Genomic DNA, 16449 nt, shown 5'->3' on the forward strand with positions numbered 1-16449 from the left:
TTTTGGGAATTTTTTTTGAAAAAATGCCTTGCTATAGCCTTACTTTTTATTTGGGTGATTTGTTTTTTGTCGTTTTTTGGGCCTTATAGCCTTTTTAGCCCAGTTTAAGTATGTGCATTATATTTGCCGTAGTTTTTAGGGTCTAATGATGGTCCTAACTCAATTTTTTTTTTAATGCAATTTTTTTTGAAAAAAAAAAGCCTTGCTATAGCCTTACTTTTTATTTTTGGTGATTTTTGTTTTTTGTCATTTTTTGTGCCTTATAACCTTTTTAGCCCAGTTTAAGTATGTGCATTATATTTGCAGTAGTTTTTAGGGTCTAATGATGGTCCTAACTCAATTTTTTTTTTGTGGAATTTTTTGAAAAAAATGCCTTGCAATAGCCTTACTTTTTATTTTGGGTGATTTTTGTTTTTTTTTGCAATTTTTTGTGCCTTATTACCTTTTTAGCCCAGTTATTTAAGTGTGTGCATTATATTTGCAGTAGTTTTTAGTGTCTAATGATGGTCCTAACTCAATTTTTTTTTTGGGAATTTTTTTGAAAAAATTGCCTTGCTATAGCCTTACTTTTTATTTTGGGTGATTTTCTTTTTTTTTCGTTTTTTTGTGCCTTATAGCCTTTTTAGCCCAGTTAAGTATGTGCATTATATTTGCAGTAGTTTTTAGGGTCTAATGATGGTCCTAACTCAATTTTTTTTATGGAATTTTTTTGAAAAAAAATGCCTTGCTATAGCCTTACTTTTTATTTTGGGTGATTTTTGTTTTTTGTCATTTTTTGTGCCTTATAGCCTTTTTAGCCCAGTTTAAGTATGTGCATTATATTTGCAGTAGTTTTTAGGGTCTAATGATGGTCCTAACTCAATTTTTTTTTTTTGGAATTTTTTTAAAAAAAAATGCCTTGCTATAGCCTTACTTTTTATTTTGGGTGATTTTTGTTTTTTGTCATTTTTTGTGCTTTATAGCCTTTTTAGCCCAGTTTAAGTATGTGCATTATATTTGCAGTAGTTTTTTAGGGTCTAATGATGGTCCTAACTCAATTTTTTTTTTGGGAATTTTTTTTGAAAAAATGCCTTGCAATAAGCTTACTTTTTTTTTTTGGGTGATTTTTGTTTTTGTCATTTTTTGTGCCTTATAGCCTTTTTAGCCCAGTTTAAGTATGTGCATTATATTTGCAGTAGTTTTTAGGGTCTAATGATGGTCCTAACTCAATTTTTTTTTTTATGGAATTTTTTTAAAAAATTTCTTGCTATAGCCTTACTTTTTATTTTGGGTGATTTTTGTTTTTTTGTCATTTTTTGTGCTTTATAGTCTTTTTAGCCCAGTTTAAGTATGTACATTATATTTGCAGTAGTTTTTAGGGTCTAATGATGGTCCTAACTCAATTTTTTTTTTAATGCAATTTTTTTGAAAAAAAAGCGTTGCTATAGCCTTACTTTTTATTTTTTGTGTGATTTTTGTTTTTGTCATTTTTTGTGCCTTATAACCTTTTTAGCCCAGTTTAAGTATGTGCATTATATTTGCAGTAGTTTTTAGGGTCTAATGATGGTCCTAACTCAATTTTTTTTTTGTGGAATTTTTTTGAAAAAAAAAATCACTTTTTATTTTGGGTGATTTTTGTTTTTTGCAATTTTTTGTGCCTTATAACCTTTTTAGCCCAGTTTAAGTGTGTGCATTATATTTGCAGTAGTTTTTAGGGTCTAATGATGGTCCTAACTCAATTTTTTTAATGGAATTTTTTTGAAAAAAATGCCTTGCTATAGCCTTACTTTTTATTTTGGGTGATTTTTGTTTTTTGTCGTTTTTTGTGCCTTTTAGCCTTTTTAGCCCAGTTTAAGTATGTGCATTATATTTGCAGTAGTTTTTAGGGTCTAATGATGGTCCTAACTCAATTTTTTTTTTGGGAATTTTTTTGAAAAAATGCCTTGCTATAGCCTTACTTTTTATTTTGGGTGATTTTTGTTTTTTGTCATTTTTTGTGCCTTATAACCTTTTTAGCCCAGTTTAAGTATGTGCATTATATTTGCAGTAGTTTTTAGGGTCTAATGATGGTCCTAACTCAATTTTTTTTTGGGAATTTTTTGAAAAAAATGCCTTGCTATAGCCTTACTTTTTATTTTGGGTGATTTTTGTTTTTTGTCATTTTTTGTGCCTTATAGCCTTTTTAGCCCAGTTTAAGTATGTGCATTATATTTGCAGTAGTTTTTAGGGTCTAATGATGGTCCTAACTCAATTTTTTTTTTGGGAATTTTTTTTGAAAAAAATGCCCTGCTATAAGCTTACTTTTTATTTTTGGTTGATTTTTGTTTTTGTCATTTTTTTGTGCCTTATAGCCTTTTTAGCCCAGTTTAAGTATGTGCATTATATTTGCAGTAGTTTTTAGGGTCTAATGATGGTCCTAACTCAATTTTTTTTTTATGGAATTTTTTTAAAAAAAAATGCCTTGCTATAGCCTTACTTTTATTTTGGGTGATTTTTGTTTTTTGTCATTTTTTGTGCCTTATAGCCTTTTTAGCCCAGTTTAAGTATGTGCATTATATTTGCAGTAGTTTTTAGGGTCTAATGATGGTCCTAACTCAATTTTTTTTTTATGCAATTTTTTTGAAAAAAATGCCTTGCTATAGCCTTACTTTTTATTTTGGGTGATTTTTGTTTTTTGTCGTTTTTTGTGCCTTTTAGCCTTTTTAGCCCATTTTAAGTACGTGCATTATATTTGCAGTAGTTTTTAGGTTCTAATGATGGTCCTAACTCAATTTTTTTTTTTTGGAATTTTTTTGAAAAAAATGCCTTGCTATAGCCTTACTTTTTATTTTGGGTGATTTTAGTTTTTTGTCATTTTTTGTGCCTTATAGCCTTTTTATCCCAGTTTAAGTATGTGCATTATATTTGCAGTAGTTTTTAGGGTCTAATGATGGTCCTAACTCAATTTTTTTTTTCTGGAATTTTTTTAAAAAAAAAAGCCTTGTTATAGCCTTACTTTTTATTTTGGTGATTTTTGTTTTTTGTCATTTTTTGTGCTTTATAGCCTTTTAGCCCAGTTTAAGTATGTGCATTATATTTGCAGTAGTTTTTAGGGTCTAATGATGGTCCTAACTCAATTTTTTTTAATGGAATTTTTTTGAAAAAAATGCCTTGCTATAGCCTTACTTTTTATTTTGGGTGATTTTTGTTTTTTGTCATTTTTTGTGCCTTTTAGCCTTTTTAGCCCAGTTTAAGTATGTGCATTATATTTGCAGTAGTTTTTAGGGTCTAATGATGGTCCTAAATCAATTTTTTTTTGTGGAATTTTTTTGAAAAAAATGCCTTGCTATAGCCTTACTTTTTATTTTGGGTGATTTTTGTTTTTTGTCATTTTTTGTGCTTTATAGCCTTTTTAGCCCAGTTTAAGTATGTGCATTATATTTGCAGTAGTTTTTAGTGTCTAATGATGGTCCTAACTCAATTTTTTTTTTGGGAATTTTTTGAAAAAATTGCCTTGCTATAGCCTTACTTTTTATTTTGGGTGATTTTTGTTTTTCGTCGTTTTTTGTGCCTTTTAGCCTTTTTAGCCCAGTTTAAGTATGTGCATTATATTTGCAGTAGTTTTTAGGGTCTAATGATGGTCCTAACTCAATTTTTTTTTTGTGGAATTTTTTTGAAAAAAAGCCTTGCAATAGCCTTACTTTTTATTTGGGTGATTTTTGTTTTTTGCAATTTTTTATGCCTTATAGCCTTTTTAGCCCAGTTTAAGTGTGTGCATTATATTTGCAGTAGTTTTTAGGGTCTAATGATGGTCCTAACTCAATTTTTTTTTTGGGAATTTTTTTGAAAAAAAAGCCTTGCAATAGCCTTACTTTTTATTTTGGGTGATTTTTGTTTTTTGCAATTTTTTATGCCTTATAACCTTTTTAGCCCAGTTTAAGTGTGTGCATTATATTTGCAGTAGTTTTTAGGGTCTAATGATGGTCCTAACTCAATTTTTTTTTTGGGAATTTTTTTGAAAAAAATGCCTTGCTATAGCCTTACTTTTTATTTTGGAAGATTTTTGTTTTTTGTCATTTTTTGTGCCTTATAGCCTTTTTAGCCCAGTTTAAGTATGTGCATTATATTTGCAGTAGTTTTTAGGGTCTAATGATGGTCCTAACTCAATTTTTTTTTTGGGAAATTTTTTTGAAAAAAATGCCTTGCTATAGCCTTACTTTTTATTTTGGGTGATTTTTGTTTTTTGTCGTTTTTTGGGCCTTATAGCCTTTTTAGCCCAGTTTAAGTATGTGCATTATATTTGCAGTAGTTTTAGGGTCTAATGATGGTCCTAACTCAATTTTTTTTTTAATGCAATTTTTTTGAAAAAAAAGCCTTGCTATAGCCTTACTTTTTATTTTTTGTGTGATTTTTGTTTTTTGTCATTTTTTGTGCCTTATAACCTTTTTAGCCCAGTTTAAGTATGTGCATTATATTTGCAGTAGTTTTTAGGGTCTAATGATGGTCCTAACTCAATTTTTTTTTTGTGGAATTTTTTTGAAAAAAAAGCCTTGCAATAGCCTTACTTTTTATTTTGGGTGATTTTTGTTTTTTGCAATTTTTTGTGCCTTATAACCTTTTTAGCCCAGTTTAAGTGTGTGCATTATATTTGCAGTAGTTTTTAGTGTCTAATGATGGTCCTAACTCAATTTTTTTTTTGGGAATTTTTTTGAAAAAATTGCCTTGCTATAGCCTTACTTTTTATTTTGGGTGATTTTCTTTTTTTGTCGTTTTTTGTGCCTTATAGCCTTTTTAGCCCAGTTTAAGTATGTGCATTATATTTGCAGTAGTTTTTAGGGTCTAATGATGGTCCTAACTCAATTTTTTTTTATGCAATTTTTTTGAAAAAAAATGCCTTGCTATAGCCTTACTTTTTATTTTGGGTGATTTTTGTTTTTTGTCATTTTTTGTGCCTTATAGCCTTTTTAGCCCAGTTTAAGTATGTGCATTATATTTGCAGTAGTTTTTAGGGTCTAATGATGGTCCTAACTCAATTTTTTTTTTATGGAATTTTTTTAAAAAAAAATGCCTTGCTATAGCCTTACTTTTTATTTTGGGTGATTTTTGTTTTTTGTCATTTTTTGTGCTTTATAGCCTTTTTAGCCCAGTTTAAGTATGTGCATTATATTTGCAGTAGTTTTTAGGGTCTAATGATGGTCCTAACTCAATTTTTTTTTTGGGAATTTTTTTTGAAAAAAATGCCTTGCAATAAGCTTACTTTTTATTTTTGGGTGATTTTTGTTTTTGTCATTTTTTGTGCCTTATAGCCTTTTTAGCCCAGTTTAAGTATGTGCATTATATTTGCAGTAGTTTTTAGGGTCTAATGATGGTCCTAACTCAATTTTTTTTTTATGGAATTTTTTTAAAAAAAATGCCTTGCTATAGCCTTACTTTTTATTTTGGGTGATTTTTGTTTTTTTGTCATTTTTTGTGCTTTATAGCCTTTTTAGCCCAGTTTAAGTATGTGCATTATATTTGCAGTAGTTTTTAGGGTCTAATGATGGTCCTAACTCAATTTTTTTTTTAATGCAATTTTTTTGAAAAAAAAGCGTTGCTATAGCCTTACTTTTTATTTTTTGTGTGATTTTTGTTTTTTGTCATTTTTTGTGCCTTATAACCTTTTTAGCCCAGTTTAAGTATGTGCATTATATTTGCAGTAGTTTTTAGGGTCTAATGATGGTCCTAACTCAATTTTTTTTTTGTGGAATTTTTTTGAAAAAAAAGCCTTGCAATAGCCTTACTTTTTATTTTGGGTGATTTTTGTTTTTTGCAATTTTTTGTGCCTTATAACCTTTTTAGCCCAGTTTAAGTGTGTGCATTATATTTGCAGTAGTTTTTAGTGTCTAATGATGGTCCTAACTCAATTTTTTTTTATGCAATTTTTTTGAAAAAAATGCCTTGCTATAGCCTTACTTTTTATTTTGGGTGATTTTTGTTTTTTGTCGTTTTTTGTGCCTTTTAGCCTTTTTAGCCCAGTTTAAGTATGTGCATTATATTTGCAGTAGTTTTTAGGGTCTAATGATGGTCCTAACTCAATTTTTTTTTTGGGAATTTTTTTGAAAAAAATGTCTTGCTATAGCCTTACTTTTTATTTTGGAAGATTTTTGTTTTTTGTCATTTTTTGTGCCTTATAACCTTTTTAGCCCAGTTTAAGTATGTGCATTATATTTGCAGTAGTTTTTAGGGTCTAATGATGGTCCTAACTCAATTTTTTTTTTGGGAAATTTTTTTGAAAAAAATGCCTTGCTATAGCCTTACTTTTTATTTTGGGTGATTTTTGTTTTTTGTCATTTTTTGTGCCTTATAGCCTTTTTAGCCCAGTTTAAGTATGTGCATTATATTTGCAGTAGTTTTTAGGGTCTAATGATGGTCCTAACTCAATTTTTTTTTTGGGAATTTTTTTTGAAAAAAATGCCCTGCTATAAGCTTACTTTTTATTTTTGGGTGATTTTTGTTTTTGTCATTTTTTGTGCCTTATAGCCTTTTTAGCCCAGTTTAAGTACGTGCATTATATTTGCAGTAGTTTTTAGGTTCTAATGATGGTCCTAACTCAATTTTTTTTTTATGCAATTTTTTTGAAAAAAAATGCCTTGCTATAGCCTTACTTTTTATTTTGGGTGATTTTTGTTTTTTGTCATTTTTTGTGCCTTATAGCCTTTTTAGCCCAGTTTAAGTATGTGCATTATATTTGCAGTAGTTTTTAGGGTCTAATGATGGTCCTAACTCAATTTTTTTTTTATGGAATTTTTTTAAAAAAAAATGCCTTGCTATAGCCTTACTTTTTATTTTGGGTGATTTTTGTTTTTTGTCATTTTTTGTGCCTTATAGCCTTTTTAGCCCAGTTTAAGTATGTGCATTATATTTGCAGTAGTTTTTAGGGTCTAATGATGGTCCTAACTCAATTTTTTTTAATGGAATTTTTTTGAAAAAAATGCCTTGCTATAGCCTTACTTTTTATTTTGGGTGATTTTTGTTTTTTGTCGTTTTTTGTGCCTTTTAGCCTTTTTAGCCCATTTTAAGTACGTGCATTATATTTGCAGTAGTTTTTAGGTTCTAATGATGGTCCTAACTCAATTTTTTTTTTATGCAATTTTTTTGAAAAAAAATGCCTTGCTATAGCCTTACTTTTTATTTTGGGTGATTTTAGTTTTTTGTCATTTTTTGTGCCTTATAGCCTTTTTATCCCAGTTTAAGTATGTGCATTATATTTGCAGTAGTTTTTAGGGTCTAATGATGGTCCTAACTCAATTTTTTTTTTCTGGAATTTTTTTAAAAAAAAAAGCCTTGCTATAGCCTTACTTTTTATTTTGGGTGATTTTTGTTTTTTGTCATTTTTTGTGCCTTATAGCCTTTTTAGCCCAGTTTAAGTATGTGCATTATATTTGCAGTAGTTTTTAGGGTCTAATGATGGTCCTAACTCAATTTTTTTTTATGCAATTTTTTTGAAAAAAATGCCTTGCTATAGCCTTACTTTTTATTTTGGGTGATTTTTGTTTTTTGTCGTTTTTTGTGCCTTTTAGCCTTTTTAGCCCAGTTTAAGTATGTGCATTATATTTGCAGTAGTTTTTAGGGTCTAATGATGGTCCAAACTCAATTTTTTTTTGTGGAATTTTTTTGAAAAAAATGCCTTGCTATAGCCTTACTTTTTATTTTGGGTGATTTTTGTTTTTTGTCATTTTTTGTGCTTTATAGCCTTTTTAGCCCAGTTTAAGTATGTGCATTATATTTGCAGTAGTTTTTAGTGTCTAATGATGGTCCTAACTCAATTTTTTTTTTGGGAATTTTTTTGAAAAAATTGCCTTGCTATAGCCTTACTTTTTATTTTGGGTGATTTTCTTTTTTTGTCGTTTTTTGTGCGTTATAGCCTTTTTAGCCCAGTTTAAGTATGTGCATTATATTTGCAGTAGTTTTTAGGGTCTAATGATGGTCCTAACTCAAATTTTTTTTTATGGAATTTTTTTGAAAAAGATGCCTTGCTATAGCGTTACTTTTTTTTTGGGTGATTTTTGTTTTTTGTCATTTTTTGTGCCTTATAGTCTTTTTAGCCCAGTTTAAGTATGTGCATTATATTTGCAGTAGTTTTTAGGGTCTAATGATGGTCCTAACTCAATTTTTTTTTTGGGAATTTTTTTGAAAAAATTGCCTTGCTATAGCCTTACTTTTTATTTTGGAAGATTTTTGCTTTTTGTCATTTTTTGTGCCTTATAACCTTTTTAGCCCAGTTTAAGTATGTGCATTATATTTGCAGTAGTTTTTAGGGTCTAATGATGGTCCTAACTCAATTTTTTTTAAAAAAAAGCCTTGCAATAGCCTTACTTTTTATTTTGGGTTTTTTTTGTTTTTTGCAATTTTTTGTGCCTTATAACCTTTTTAGCCCAGTTTAAGTGTGTGCATTATATTTGCAGTAGTTTTTAGGGTCTAATGATGGTCCTAACTCAATTTTTTTTTTGGGAATTTTTTTGAAAAAATTGCCTTGCTATAGCCTTACTTTTTATTTTGGGTGATTTTCTTTTTTTGTCGTTTTTTGTGCCTTATAGCCTTTTTAGCCCAGTTTAAGTATGTGCATTATATTTGCAGTAGTTTTTAGGGTCTAATGATGGTCCTAACTCAATTTTTTTTTAATGCAATTTTTTTAAAAAAAATGCCTTGCTATAGCCTTACTTTTTTTTTTTGGGTGATTTTTTTTTTTTTGTCATTTTTTATGCCTTATAGCCTTTTTAGCCCAGTTTAAGTATGTGCATTATATTTGCAGTGGTTTTTAGGGTCTAATGATGGTCCTAACTCAATTTTTTTTTTAAGGAATTTTTTTGAAAAAAAATGCCTTGCTATAGCCTTACTTTTTATTTTGGGTGATTTTTGTTTTTTGCAATTTTTTGTGCCTTATAGTCTTTTTAGCCCAGTTTAAGTATGTGCATTATATTTGCAGTAGTTTTTAGGGTCTAATGATGGTCCTAACTCAATTTTTTTTTTGGGAATTTTTTTGAAAAAAATGCCTTGCTATAGCCTTACTTTTTATTTTGGGTGATTTTTGTTTTTTGTCATTTTTTGTGCCTTATAGCCTTTTTAGCCCAGTTTAAGTATGTGCATTATATTTGCGTAGTTTTTAGGGTCTAATGATGGTCCTAACTCAATTTTTTTTTTTGGGATTTTTTTTTGAAAAAAATAGCCTTACTTTTTATTTTGGGTGATTTTTGTTTTTTGCAATTTTTTGTGCCTTATAGTCTTTTTAGCCCAGTTTAAGTATGTGCATTATATTTGCAGTAGTTTTTAGGGTCTAATGATGGTCCTAACTCAATTTTTTTTTAATGCAATTTTTTTGAAAAAAATGCCTTGCAATAGCCTTACTTTTTATTTTGGGTGATTTTTGTTTTTTGCAATTTTTTGTGCCTTATAGCCTTTTTAGCCCAGTTTAAGTATGTGCATTATATTTGCAGTAGTTTTGAGGGTCTAATGATGGTCTTAACTCAATTTTTTTTTGTGGAATTTTTTTGAAAAAAATGCCTTGCTATAGCCTTACTTTTTATTTTGGGTGATTTTTGTTTTTTGTCATTTTTTCTGCCTTATAACCCTTTTTAGCCCAGTTTAAGTATGTGCATTATATTTGCAGTAGTTTTTAGGGTCTAATGATGGTCCTAACTCAATTTTTTTTTTGGGGAATTTTTTTGAAAAAAATGCCTTGCTATAGCCTTACTTTTTATTTTGGGTGATTTTTGTTTTTTGTCATTTTTTGTGCCTTATAGTCTTTTTAGCCCAGTTTAAGTATGTGCATTATATTTGCAGTAGTTTTTAGGGTCTAATGATGGTCCTAACTCAATTTTTTTTTTGGGAAATTTTTTTGAAAAAAATGCCTTGCTATAGCCTTACTTTTTATTTTGGGTGATTTTTGTTTTTTGTCATTTTTTGTGCCTTATAGCCTTTTTAGCCCAGTTTAAGTATGTGCATTATATTTGCGTAGTTTTTAGGGTCTAATGATGGTCCTAACTCAATTTTTTTTTTTGGGATTTTTTTTTGAAAAAAATAGCCTTACTTTTTATTTTGGGTGATTTTTGTTTTTTGCAATTTTTTGTGCCTTATATTCTTTTTAGCCCAGTTTAAGTATGTGCATTATATTTGCAGTAGTTTTTAGGGTCTAATGATGGTCCTAACTCAATTTTTTTTTTTTGGAAATTTTTTTGAAAAAAATGCCTTGCTATAGCCTTACTTTTTATTTTGGGTGATTTTTGTTTTTTGCAATTTTTTGTGCCTTATAGCCTTTTTAGCCCAGTTTAAGTATGTGCATTATATTTGCAGTAGTTTTGAGGGTCTAATGATGGTCTTAACTCAATTTTTTTTTGTGGAATTTTTTTGAAAAAAATGCCTTGCTATAGCCTTACTTTTTATTTTGGGTGATTTTTGTTTTTTGTCATTTTTTGTGCCTTATAGCCTTTTTAGCCCAGTTTAAGTATGTACATTATAATTGCACATACTTAAAAATAAATTGAGAAAAAAGTTCCAAATGCCCAAAATTGGACTTAAGGTAATAATAAGGCATAAGACTTGAACAAATTTGGATTTTTTTTTTCCTGAGAAAAGGCTATCAAAAGACCCTAAAAACTAGTCTAAATATGATGTGCACACTTAATCTGGGAATAAAATGCAGAAGGGCATGAAAAATGAGAAAAATATGACAAACACCCATTGCAGAAAGAAGGCATAGAACTTGACAATCCATGAGTTTTTGTTCCTTGGATATGCCAGGGATTGAACCTCGGGCCTCATACATGCCTAAGCATGCGCTCTACCACTGAGCTACATCCCCAATTAAGGTAAGGTAATATAGAAAGTCATAAGACTTAAAAAAAATTGGAGTTTTCTTTTTTTTTCTGAGAAAGGATTTTCAAAAGACCCTAAACATTTCTTTAAATATGATATGCACACTTAAACTGGGATTAAAATGCAGAATGGTATAAAAAAGAGAAAAATTGACAAACATCTATTTAGAAAGAAGTCATAGAACATGACTACTTTGAGCATTTGTTTGTTGGAGATGCCAGGGATTGAACCTGGGGCCTCATACATGCTAAGCATGCGCTCTACCACTGAGCTACATCCCCAATTATGTTCATAAAAAATGAGAAGAAAAAAAATGTAAATTAAGTTGCAAATGCCCAAAATTGGACTTAAGGTAATAATAAGGCATAAGACTTGAACAAATTTGGATTTTTTTTTCTGAGAAAAGACCCTATGCAGAATGCAGAAGGGCATGAAAAATGTGACAAACACCCTTTTCAGAAAGAAGGCATGGAACTTCTCAATCCATGAGTTTTTGATTCTTGTAGATGCCAGGGATTGAACTTGGGGCCTCATACATGCAAAGCATGCACTCTACCACTGAGCTACATCCACAGTTGGCTTTACAAAAAATGAGAAAAAAAAAAATGAGAAAAAAGTTGCAAATGCCCAAGATCGCAGGAAATGCAAGAGTAAGGCATAAGACTTGATAAAATTTGTTTGTTTTTTTTTTCTTTCTGAGAAAAGGCTATCAAAAGACCCTAAAAACTAGTCTAAATACGATGTGCACACCTAAACTGGAATTAAAATGCAGAAGGGAATGAAAAATGAGTAAAGTGGCTTGATTAAAAATGAGAAAAAAAAAATGAGCAAAAAGTTGCAAATGCCCAAAATTGGACTTAAGGTAATAAAAAGGCATAAGCCTTGAACAAATTTGGATTTTTTTTTTTTCCGAGAAAAGACCCTAAAAACTAGTCTAAATATGATGTGCACACTTAAAATGGAATTAAAATGCAGAAGGGCATGAAAAAGGTGACAAACACCCATTTTAGAAAGAAGGCATGGAACTTCTCAATTCATGAGTTTTTGATTCTTGGAGATGCCAGGGATTGAACCTGGGGCCTCATACATGCTAAGCATGCACTCTACCACTGAGCTACATCCCCTGTTGTCTTTAGAAAAAATGAGAAAAAAAAAATGAGAAAAAAGTTGCAAATGCCCAAGATCGCAGGTAAGGTAATATAATAAGGCATAAGATTTGAAAAAATTTGGAGTTTTCTTTTTTTTCTGAGAAAGGATTTTCAAAAGACCCTAAACATTTATTTAAAAATGACATGCACACTTAAACTGGGATTAAAATGCAGAATGGCATAAAAAAGAGAAAAATTGACAAACATCTATTTAGAAAGAAGTCATAGAACACGACTATATTGAGCATTTGTTTGTTGGAGATGCCAGGGTTTGAACCTGGGGCCTCGTACATGCAAAGCACGCTCTCTACCACTGAGCTACATCCCCTGATGTGTCTGGAAAAAATGAGAAACAAAAATGAAAAAAAAAGTAGTAAATGCCCACAATCAGAGGAAAGGCAAGAGTAAGGCATAAGACTTGAAAAAATTTCGATTTTTTTTTTTTTTTTTCTGAGAAAAGGCTATCATAAAGACCCTAAAAACTAGTCTAAATATGATATGCACACTTAAACTGGAATTAAAATGCAAAAGGGCATGAAAATTGAGTAAAAGTGGAAAACACCCAATTTAGAAAGAAGGCATACAACTTTACATTGCTTGATTTTTTAATTTTTGGAGATGCCAGGGATTGAACCTGGGACCTCATACATGCAAAGCATGCACTCTACCACTGAGCTACATCCCCTGTTGTTTTTAGAAAAAATGAGAAAAAAAATATGAGAAAAAAGTTGCAAATGCCCAAGATCGCAGGTAAGGTAATATAATAAGGCATAAGATTTGAAAAAATTTGGAGTTTTCTTTTTTTTTCTGAGAAAAGATTTTCAAAAGACCCTAAACATTTCTTTAAATATGATATGCACACTTAAACTGGAATTAAAATGCAGAATGGCATATAAAAAGAGAAAAAGTGACAAACATCTATTAAGAATGAAGTCTTAGAACATGACTATCTCTGAGCATTTGTTTGTTGGAGATGCCAGGGATTGAACCTGGGGCCTCGTACATGCAAAGCACGCGCTCTACCACTGAGCTACACCCCCTGATTTGTATGGAAAAAATGAGAAACAAAAATGAAAAAAAAAGTAGTAAATGCCCAAAATCAGAGGAAAGGCAAGAGTAAGGCATAAGACTTGAAAAAATTTCGATTTTTTTTTTTTTTTTTTTTTTTCTGAGAAAAGGCTATCATAAAGAAAAATGTGACAAACACCCTTTTCAGAAAGAAGGTATGGAACTTCACAATCCATGAGTTAATGATTCTTGGAGATGCCAAGGATTGAACCTGGGACCTCATGCATGCTAAGCATGCACTCTACCACTGAACTCTACCACTGAGCTACATCCCCTGTTGTCTTTACAAAAAATGAGAAAAAAAGATGAAAAAAAAAAGAAAAAGTGAATTAAGTTGCAAATGCCCAAAATTGGACTTAAGGTAATAATAAGGCATAAGACTTGAAAAAATTTGGATTTTTTTTTTTTTCCTGAGAAAAGGCTATCAAAAGACCCTAAAAACTAGTCTAAATATGATGTGCACACTTAAACTGGGATTAAAATGCAGAAGGGCATGAAAAATGAGAAAAATATGACAAACACCCATTGCAGAAAGAAGGCATAGAACTTGACAATTCATGTATTTTTGTTCCTTGGAGATGCCAGGGATTGAACTTGGGGCCTCATACATGCATACAATGCATTTTGGCATGAAAAATGAGAAAAAAGTTACAAATTCCCAAAAAAATTGGATTTTTTTTTTTTCCGAGAAAAGGCTATCACAAGTCCCTAAAAACTAGTATAAATATGATGTGCACACTTAAACAGAGATGAGAATGCATGAAAATTGAGGAAAAAAATGAATTTAAATTTAATTTTGAGATAAGTCTATCGTAAGGAATACAAATGAAAAATAAGAGCTTTTTTTCTTGGATAAGGCTTTAGTAAGGCATAAAAACTGAAACATTTTGTAATATTTTTTTTCCAAGATAAGGCTGCTAAGACATAAAAATGGAACAGTTTTGAATTTTTATCTGAGATAAGGCTATAAAATTTTTAATGACATAAGACTATAGTAAGGCATACAAATATAAAAAAAAAAATTAAATACATTCTGTAAGGTAAGGTTTGAAAATGAATTTTTTATTTTTTTATTTTTTTTGACATAAAGCAATTTTTACAGTTGATTTAAGACATTCGTCAAAACTAAACCGACTTCTTATTGTCGGAGATGCTAACAGAAAGATAACACAAGAGGAAGGTCACATTTTGTGGGGTTATTTGTTTCAAGCTTACTAATTGTGATTAAATGAATTTGAACTTTAATATTTGGTAATGTAATTGTTATTGACTTTCAGGGGAAAGACAATAATTTTAACTATAATTGTAAAAAAAAATGTCAGTCACCGTAATTATAATTGAGTAATAATTGAACATGGATAATTGATGAAGTAATTGTAATTGAAAAATGTAATGGACTCCAACCCTGGTGCTGAAAAATTGATAAGTCGAAAACAAGATATTTTGGTGTTTTGTTTCATCAGATGATTGCAGGCAATAGTCATTTAAATTCAATTACCAATGCGACATCTAAAAACATTTAATAGGTTCATCTTTTTAGAAAGCTACTAAAGTTATTAAATTAAATTAAATACATAATTTTCAGTTGTTTTCACCTTTTTAGAGGCATTTTCCATCACTGCTCCATGATTCCAAATTGCCCCATCAGCTAAAGCAAAGATAAAAAGCAAAAGTCCTTAACACGATAACCCGACCCAGGCGTGACACCTGTAAACATGCAGTTGCATGAGAATAGAGTACACCAGGCACAACACTGGCTACCCACATTCTTTATTAATAAGGGCAGCAGTGTATAATTCATAGGACTGGAATAGTTGGGAGTGGTAATCCCAGGTCTGGGCACAGTGAGTACTAACAATACTGGACATGCCTCGCTCTCTGCTGCCCATCCCAGTGCCCATTATAATAATATATTCAAGGATTAAAGGCTTTTTTTATCTTAGACGGACATGAATTATGAATGCACCAGTTCAAAATTTAATTGCCCCGAATTAAATGATTCAAGATAATGTTTCTTTTATAAATATCTAATAAGGCCAGAGGGGCAAAGAATGGGAAAATACACTCAATAAGCCCATTTCTCCATGCAACACAAAAAGTTGTGGGCGGAACAATAAGGGGATGGTGGCCTGATGTCTCCAGGGAAGAGAAGGCTGGAACAGCGAAAGTTCCAAGAAGGATATACACACATGGAATGAGAAATGGATTAACTTAAATATCTGTTTTTTGGGAGGCAAGAAGATCAGAACGAGTTTTGTTGGAATGGAAAACAATGTCAACATTTATGACAAGAAAGTCTGTGGTTAGAACAGTAATGTCTTTTACTCACAAAACCACACGTGTCTTTGGAAAGTCAACCTACGAACTGGACGGTATGAAAAGGTTGTATATAACTTTATCAAAATTCCAATCACAGATTTAAGTGGGCCGGTACCATCACTATACAGCTTTTTGCGTGACGTCAGCGCTTGACCGAGCAACGCGCGCCAGCATTTTAAGAGCGATAAGCTTTTGCTTGACAACCTCCATTGACTGCTGACAACACGGTGGAGATCTTGCAGTCAGGCAGATTTTTATCGTAGAATGCCCAAATCCCGCATAGTATTTGGCTGTCTAACCACGCCTGGCTGAAGGAAGAGATATCATTTTACAGAATACCTACAGAAAAAGGCCAGAAACGGAAATTATGGATCCAAGCACTGAACAACGACGGAACGACATGGAGCCCAAAATCAAAGTGGTCGTATGTTTGCAGTAGACATTTCGTTCATGGTAGGTTGTGTATTTTGGGAATCTAATTTCTTCCTAACTGATTTCATGACATTGATTATGAATTAGCCTACGATTAAATTGTAATTTATTCAGTAATGACTGAAATGTCTATGGCTAGTTAGCTCGTTAGGGCTAGGCCTAACTAGAGGGCTTTCATGCTGGGTTTACACCTAACTATGATGTTTTATAAATATAACTTTGGCCGGCATTCTTGACATTCTTAACATCACTTAACAAATCGGAATAAAGTTCTGAACAGAGCGTGTCAGTTGTTAGCATTCGCACAAGTCGTGCCATTAACCTTAACACATGGTAACAGGCAAGGGTGGACTGGAGTATGGGGTGGGCAATGAGAAAGAGAAAAAGAAATGGGGAATAAACATACCTGTCAAGTATCTCATTTTGGCAGGGAAATTCCTGTATTTTACCCCTCTTTCCCGCCATCATCTCGTATTAGTGTTTTCCCGTAAATATCCGCTATTTTAATGTAATAATAATTAAAAGATAAATAAATAAAAACAAGAACGCTGTCACTATCGCGAGTCAGACACCCTGCCCTGAGGCTGATGTAGAGAATCTGTGTGGCTGCAATATTTGGAGTTTTGAGATATTGACATATTTTCAGATAAAATGTACCATAAAATTGCTGAAT

The 16449-nt window shown here is 31.0% G+C and overlaps 6 non-coding genes across 6 annotated transcripts; all 6 read right to left on the bottom strand.

Moving 5' to 3' along the window:
* Window positions 1-11018: 11018 nt before the first annotated feature.
* trnaa-agc (transfer RNA alanine (anticodon AGC)) lies at window positions 11019-11090 on the bottom strand. Its single transcript has one exon. It is a non-coding gene; the product is annotated as a tRNA-Ala (tRNA).
* Window positions 11091-11310: 220 nt separating this feature from the next.
* On the bottom strand, window positions 11311-11382 carry trnaa-ugc (transfer RNA alanine (anticodon UGC)). Its single transcript has one exon. It is a non-coding gene; the product is annotated as a tRNA-Ala (tRNA).
* A 479-nt stretch (window positions 11383-11861) lies between these two features.
* Window positions 11862-11933, bottom strand: trnaa-agc (transfer RNA alanine (anticodon AGC)). The gene has a single exon. It is a non-coding gene; the product is annotated as a tRNA-Ala (tRNA).
* Window positions 11934-12213: 280 nt separating this feature from the next.
* trnaa-ugc (transfer RNA alanine (anticodon UGC)) lies at window positions 12214-12285 on the bottom strand. The gene has a single exon. It is a non-coding gene; the product is annotated as a tRNA-Ala (tRNA).
* A 285-nt stretch (window positions 12286-12570) lies between these two features.
* On the bottom strand, window positions 12571-12642 carry trnaa-ugc (transfer RNA alanine (anticodon UGC)). Its single transcript has one exon. It is a non-coding gene; the product is annotated as a tRNA-Ala (tRNA).
* Window positions 12643-12925: 283 nt separating this feature from the next.
* Window positions 12926-12997, bottom strand: trnaa-ugc (transfer RNA alanine (anticodon UGC)). The gene has a single exon. It is a non-coding gene; the product is annotated as a tRNA-Ala (tRNA).
* Between the last annotated feature and the right edge of the window lie 3452 nt (window positions 12998-16449).

The sequence above is a fragment of the Gouania willdenowi genome, chromosome 22, assembly GCF_900634775.1.
Source record: "Gouania willdenowi chromosome 22, fGouWil2.1, whole genome shotgun sequence".
Lineage (NCBI taxonomy): Eukaryota > Metazoa > Chordata > Actinopteri > Blenniiformes > Gobiesocidae > Gouania > Gouania willdenowi.